The sequence below is a fragment of the Mus pahari genome, chromosome 23, assembly GCF_900095145.1.
Source record: "Mus pahari chromosome 23, PAHARI_EIJ_v1.1, whole genome shotgun sequence".
Taxonomy (NCBI): Eukaryota; Metazoa; Chordata; class Mammalia; order Rodentia; family Muridae; genus Mus; species Mus pahari.
The window spans coordinates 34329620-34335570 of record NC_034612.1 but is presented as its reverse complement, the minus strand read 5'-3'; the positions used below and the strand labels follow the sequence as shown (position 1 = coordinate 34335570).

The 5951-nt window shown below is 47.4% G+C and overlaps 1 protein-coding gene across 1 annotated transcript in view; it reads left to right on the top strand.

Moving 5' to 3' along the window:
- Positions 1-5951, top strand: part of Baiap2l1 (BAI1 associated protein 2 like 1) — a 93051-nt gene that overhangs the window by 85156 nt on the left and 1944 nt on the right. The window lies entirely within an intron of this gene.

Genomic DNA, 5951 nt, shown 5'->3' with positions numbered 1-5951 from the left:
TGCCTGTAATCCCAGCATTCAGGAGGCTGGGTCAGTGTGGTAGCACATGCCTGTAATCCCAGCATTCAGGAGGCTGAGTCAGTGTGGTAGCACATGCCTGTAATCCCAGCATTCAGGAGGCTGGGTCAGTGTGGTAGCACATGCCTGTAATCCCAGCATTCAGGAGGCTGGGGCAGTGTGGTAGCCCATGCCTGAGGAGGCTGGGGCAGGATAACTGTAAGTTTCAGGCCAATCTGGACTAGATAGTAAGACTCTGTCTCATAAACATGATCCCTCCAAAGGAAAAACAAATTAGGAGTCTGCCCCTCTCTGCAGTGCTCCTGGGCCTACAGGGACAACATAATCACCTTGTTTAGGGCTGGGCTCGTACGGAAGTCTACAGTGGCTACCGATTTTTGTTAAAGATCAGAGTCCAAGTTTTGTCCCAGTCCTTTTGTAAAATCTAAGAAACCTAATAACTACATTCTTATCTAAGGACTTCGGGATATGAGGATAGCCTTGTGGTAGAGTACCTGGGTAGCATGCACAGGATCCTGGGATCTGTCCCACTACATACATACATGCAGACAAACACATGCTAAAAATACAAAATTAAAAGAAAAAAAGCATGACGGAGATTATAAACAATATTTAAATCAACAACAAAACCCCAGAGAGCCTCAAACCAAGACCAGCCATCGGGCTTGCTCTCGGAAGCAACACTAATCCTGCTGTTCCCTGTCTGTGCTCCTGGGACTCCAGGCCTGAGCCTGACTAATGAAGGAGCAGTGTCAAAGGAAGATAGGCACTTCTCTCTCTAGTTTGCCTAGGATCTTGAATATATATTGAAAATAATATAATAATAATAGCAATAATCTAGGGGGCTAGGGATATAGCTCAATGGTAGAACAATCAACTAGAATGTAGAAAACCCTGAATTTAACCCCTAGCACCATTCAAAAAAAAAAGATATATTTGGTTTGGTTCCCTTTTCTGAAAGCTAGAAAAAATTGTTAAAAGAAAAATTTCAGTAATGCTTATATTTCCAGGATATGATTATCATTAATTATGTTTCCTCTGATACAGATTTAGATAAGTAATAAACAGATGGATGGGTGGGTGGATGGATGGTTGGTGATTGATATTTTCACCTCCAGTCCTGACCTGACACCCACACACAGTAGACTCATAGCATTTTCTCCGGCCACTACCAACTGGGCCACCACACCTGCACCCTGCCTAGCTGGATAACTTAAGGGTGACATGGATTACAGAACCGTGGGAAATAGAGAGCAGATGGCAGCCACTTCCTAGGTCCCACAGTGGCTTGAGAAATGTCCCTGTAACAGCTCAGTGTTTATCAGCACAAGGAGGGCAAGGGAGCGGGAGTTCTGACTGATAAGGCACATTCCACAGCCTTCTCTGCTGCTTACCAGGGACCTGATAAGATGCTGGATTGCCTTCCTGATCCAGAAGATAACGGGAAGTACCAGCTAGTAAGAAGTCAAACGTCAGCAGACGGCAATGGAGATGTAGCTCCGTTGTTACAGTTCTTGCTCAGCTTGAATAAAGCTGTGGGTTCCATTCCCAGCACCACAGAAACCGAGCATAGCGCTACATATCTAAAATCCCAGCACTTGGAGATGAAGGCAAGATCAGGAATTCAAGGTCATAGCTAGCCTTGGCTACATGAGACCCAATCTCAAACAAGCAAAACAGCTTGGTTTTCAAAACCCAAAGGTAGCAATATTTGAGAGTCCCTACCCAGGCTGACGCCCAGTCCCACTAAGGATGCTTACTTTGCTTTACTTACTCAGAGGAGAAATGGACAGCGGCCCTCACAAATGCAGGGGGCATCCCGTTAGAGGATGAGGGTACATGGCAGGCCTGTACACCATTGTCAACTACGGAAAGGACAGACACCTCTTGAATATTTTAGGATCCTAGGCAACTACAGAGAGAAGGGTCCATCTCCCGTTGGCATTGCTCCTTCATCAGACTACCAGCTCAGGTCAGGAGTCCTGGGAGCACAGACAGGAAGTCACAGAATTAGCATTGCTTCCAAGAGCAAGCGCGATGGCCGGTCTTGGTATGGGACTCTCTGGGGATTTGTTGATTTAAATATTTTTTTATAATCTCTTTCATGTTATATATATATATATATATATATATATATATATATATATATTCAGGCATATATATTATATATTTGCATATGCACACACATATATACATTTATGTACATATATGATATATGAGATATATATAATTTAACTCTAAGCATGCATGTAGGAGAAATCACATACTTTGTCTTCTTAACCCCCANTAATTTGGTTTTTTGAGACAGGGTTTCTCTGTGTAGCCCTGGCTGTCCTGGAACTCACTTTGTAGACCAGGCTGGCCTCGAACTCAGAAATCCTCCTGCTTCTGCCTCCCAAGTGCTGGAATTAAAGGCATGAGCCACTTACATATTTTTTTAACAAGTGTTTGTCTACACCTGTGTGTGTGTGTGTGTGTGTGTGTGTGTGTGTGTGTGTGTGTGTGTGTACCACATGCATACTGGTACCTGAAGGAAGTCAGAAGAAGGTATTAGAGTCCCTGGGACTGGAGTTACAGAGTTGTAAGATATCATGATGGTCCTGCGGATTGAAGTCAGGACCACAGGGAGAGCAACACAGGCTCTTAACTACTGAGCCATCTCTCTGGCCCTAGACCCTGGCCTTGAACTCACAACTGCCCTGCCTTCAGCTTCCCAGGTGCTTTATCACAGACATGTGTCCCTACGCCCAGGGAAACGGGCATTCGTTTGAGTTTGAGAACATGTAGTGCTGTGAAGACAAGAGTGGCCTTTAACTCGGTCCTCCTCCTGTCTTCACTTCCCAGGTGCTAAGATCTCAGGCTTGTGTCGTCACACTGAAATGGCCATCTTTACTAGTGTTCAGCTCCCCAGGCTCGCTCAGCAGGGCCCACCCTGGGTCGCCCAGCCCTTTAAGCCTACGAAAGTATCTTCCTGAGTCCGAAGGAATAGGCTGTTTTAGGTTAACCCAAGACCATCTTGTAAGGGATCAAGCCCCGTGCATCTCCACAAAGACCTCTGGACAGTGGGTCAGAAAGCAAGTAACCAGTGTATGTGAACAGGGACACCAGGTAGTCAGAGGGTCTGCATTCTTGGAGTGAGCAGCATCACAAGAAACCCCCACTCTGCCTGTTACCTATGGACAGACAACCTCCGGTTGGTCATCTCCCTTTCCAATCCAAAGGCCACTGCTGCCCTGGTGGTTTAGGGACAAGATAGCACTCTCTCCTAATGGCCTGCCTGCCGCACTTGAGCCCCTTGGCTTGGCCTGAATCATCCCATTTTGTTCCGTGTGCACAGGGACCAGCACCTCACTGGCTGCCAGGAGATGACACAGCTTGGGTAACAGGCCCTGCCTGTCTGCCATGGTACCCCAACTGCAAGGAAAGGAAGTGAGGAGGGCAGATTTGGGGTCAGCAGGCATTCCTGACTAGGAAGTAGGAGGTAGGACAGCTGAGATGGGCAAAGAATAATGGTGTATTTTGAAGTCACGCTGATGGACAGCACTAAAAGTTAGTCTAGAAATTAGAGTGCTGCTAGAGGGGTGAGGCAGGGGAGTCACTCCAAAGGAAAGTTACACTTTCAGACCACCGAAAAACTCCAAGCAGCAGAGGAAAAGCTGCCTCGGAACTCCTGGTGCAGATGTTTGTGGACCTTTGTGGTGGTGTTATGTCCTGAAACATCTGTTGGAAATTGAAAACACCTTGTCACCTAAGCTGTGGCCCATCGTAGCTTAGTAAGACAGCATACTGCAGAGTGCCAGAAGCTGTCTCGGCACTACACAGCGCATCCCATGGGAAAGGATCGGGAAAGACCACATCCAAAATTCACGGTACACTTTTCTATTGAATGTATCACTTCACACTATTGAGGACCACCACACCACCTAAGTCAGGGGCCTGCCTGTACTTGGTCTTCAAGTAGACACTTTATTAAAGTGCATGCACCAAACACAGGAACAACACATAAAAACTACACATCTTTTTTTTTTTTTCATTTTTTTATAAACAAGATCATATCGCCCACACTAGCATAAAATTTGCTGTGTAGCCAAGAATGACTTAGAACTTCCGATCCTCCTGCCTCCACTTCCCCAGTGCTGAGATTACAGCTTGATGCCACCATGGCCAGTTTATGATGTGTTGGGGATGAAACCCAGGGCCTACCAACTGAACTACATCCCGAGATCTTTGGGAATTGAGTCAGGGTCTCACTATGTGGCCCGGGCTGGCCTCAAACTCTTCTCCTGTCTTAGCTTCAAAAGGGCTGGGCATATGAGCGTTGGATACCAGACCTGGCCTTAAAGTGAATTTTCTTGAAGTGACTGTAGAATCAGAAACGGATTAAGAAACATTATTCTCAGATAACCAGGACCTGCTATGTGCCCCATAGTTACTGTCTCTTCTCTACGGCCAGGATCCCCATGGCCTGGCACTGGGATCTCACAGGGACAGAATGGATAAGTCAAGTTCGGATTTCCTGCTGGACTTTTGGTCGTTTCTACCTGGGGCTGTAAGAGTTCAGAGTGTGTTGGTGAGGCGCCTTAAAACGCACTGAGCGTGTGGTTTTAGGAGGTTGACAGCTGGTGCTGTCAGGTGGAGAGCATTCTCGTTTCCAGTTGAGGATCTGGTGCTGTCCTCCTAAGGCCACACAGGATAGGTCAGTGTCTGCCCAGAGGAAAACAGAAAGAAGCGCTTTGCTATGGGAAGAGCCTGCTTACATTAAGTGAGGCAGCCTGGGGCTGCGAGGCAGCATTGCTGCCCTGACTTCTGGGCACCAAGGGGCTCCTTCCAGACTCAGACTGTTGCCTGGCATACTGCTCCAGGCAGTCCAATCATGCCAGCAATTTGAGTAGGCAATCGACAGGCCAGACCTCCTGATGTCCTCTAAAACGAAATCATAAATTGGCTCTTAATCATCCCTATCAAATGAAGTTACATCAGAGGTGACTTGTCCAGAGGCCTGCTAAAGAAACTGGGTGCCCTGCAGGAAGAAATCACTTCACACCACTTCAAACCTGATTAAATGTGCCAAGCCAGGCAGTGGCTTTGTGCTTGTGATGAGTATACACTTAAGTCCTGTGCTAGATGACTGACTCCAGGCAACCCGAGGCTGAGGTCACGGCCCAGGTGCCCCCAGCCTGCCTCTGGCTGAGAGTGTGTCTATCAGGTGATTTCCAGTATTTGGGAGATGCTGGCCTGTGGCAGTCCTGGCCCAGGCTTCAGCCTCAGAACACACACAAGCACATGAGGCGCTTGCTTTGAATGACAAGTGCCCGAGACTACTGAGAAACTAGGAAGCTTTCTAGGACTCAGAACAGCTTGGCTTGGCCCCAGTGCATTGGACGATAGTCTTCTGCCCTCTGCTGGGTGCTGCTGATTAGTTCCATGTGCTCAGTGATCTCAGAGGAACGGCACGGAAGATTTTAAGAAGGTAGGATTTTTAGAATTCCAGAAAGATGGTACTGACACACGTGTGACCTGCTGTGAGGCCCAGCGCTCTGCCACACACCTGCAGAACTTGGACAGATCCTCATTTCAGAAGCCCCCACCCCTTGTTGATCTCCTTCCCCAGCACTGAACCCAGACCTCTTACATGCAAGGTTAAGAGGTTAAGTGCTGTACCAAGCCACGCCCCAGGACCCCAGATAGCTGGTGCCAGCAGTTAGCCGTCAGTCTCCCACACTAAGTAACCTTCATGTCATTATTGAGGAAGCCACTTTAAAAAGGTGTGTATCCTCTTTAAGCCCTCACCTTACTCTCTAACCCTCCTCTCTTTCCCTTTCCCACTCTCTCCACGTGGCCACGGCCGGCCTCTCTCTTTCTACCTTCCCTCTTTCTCCCTGCTTTTCTACAATAAAGCTCTAAAACTGTTAAAAAAAAAAAAAAAAAAAAAA